Below are 1,468 nucleotides of genomic sequence, written 5' to 3'. Positions count from 1 at the left end.
AGCGGAGGGGGCGGGCGGGGCGGGGAGGGGGCGCTCGTGGGGGGGTTGGGCCCGGCGGCCCCCCGCCGCTAAGTTTGCGGCGCGTCCCCGCGGCCCGCGCGTCCCGCAGCGCCCGCGCCGCGTCCCGGGGGTGAGCCCGGTGGGCCGGGAGCCGCCGCCCCCTGCGAGCCCCCTGCGAGCGCCCTGCCACCCCCTGCGAGCGCCCTGCCAGCCGGCTGCGCTCCTCGCCGCGGTGGCGTCTCCTCCCCTGCGCCCACCGCGCGGTGTGGCGGGGTCGGTCCTGGCCGGGGAGGGGTGGGCACCGCGCAGGCGGGGCGGCTTCTCCCCGAAAGGACAAAAACTGTAATAAAATCAGACAACGGGAACTCCCGCGCGCGGTGCGGTGGCTGTACCTTCTCCTCCCTTGCGAGGGACGGGCAATAACAGAGCTTTTGGCATGGAAAACACTCCGTTAAAAAAAAAGCTGAATAACTCATCACACCAGTTCTATTACTATCAATTGCTATTTTAGCAACAATGATCCCTTGCACTCCTATAAATACTGACCGTCATAACCACACTGGTCCTGCCACGACTCTAAATCCCGTTGGAGTTTGAGCAGGCAGAATTTATTTAAGCACAAAACTGTGCAAGGAAGGTGCTCTGCTTCTGAGGTGCTTGGCTGCATCTCAGCCACATTGCAACCCCTGCAAGCATCCTCCTGCAGGCTACAGGCACCGTTGGGTTTTGTTACGGAGAGAAAAAGCTGCAGTTTCTACACAGAAAGTGTGTGAAAGCTGGGAAAAATGAAAAGGTACTGGCTGGACCAAAGAAGCCCCAAAAACCCACCAAGAGGTGCTTTCCCTATACCCCTGTTATCTGTTAGTCCAGTGCCCGGAGAGGAGAGGCCAGCTGTGTCAGGGTTTAGGCAAGGCCAGTCTGGCAGAGCGTCACCAAATCCAGGCACAACTCTTTCAGACCAGAAAGTTGCTGAAAATCAGAATATCTGGTGATATATGCACTGCTGAGCTGGAGAGGGACGAGATGGGTTTATAATGCAGCAGAGAGAAGCAGCACAGATGTGTTGAGAGCGAGAGATACTAATTGCTTACATATTTAAAACAGCATCTTTAGTCTGAATGGGAGGCACCATTAAGCAAAACAGAGCTATTAACTGGGGCCACTTGGAAAGCTGCCATTTTCCCTTCTGTGCACGGCTTTTTGCATCAATTCAAAAGTACAGTGTGATACACTGTCAGTGTTGTGTGATTCCTGCCGAGGTGCCTTGCACCAGGATAAACCTGTCCATATGTACAGGGATGCCTAACACTGGCATTGTGTATGGGAGGGCAGACTCAGCACAAGACTTTTCTCTTTATCTGGATTAAATGGTGGAAGGAATGTGTTATGGCCCATGTGCTTTCCTGGGGATTCTGAAACTCTTGTAGAAAGAGGAGACAAACAAATCACCATTACATTTATAGGTAAA

The sequence above is a fragment of the Corvus kubaryi genome, unplaced genomic scaffold (assembly GCF_017639235.1).
Source record: "Corvus kubaryi isolate FWS band 111438036 unplaced genomic scaffold, C.kubaryi_AGA036_p1.0 37394, whole genome shotgun sequence".
Taxonomy (NCBI): Eukaryota; Metazoa; Chordata; class Aves; order Passeriformes; family Corvidae; genus Corvus; species Corvus kubaryi.
The sequence above is the reverse complement of the archived record's forward strand: the minus strand, read 5'-3'. Positions refer to the sequence as shown.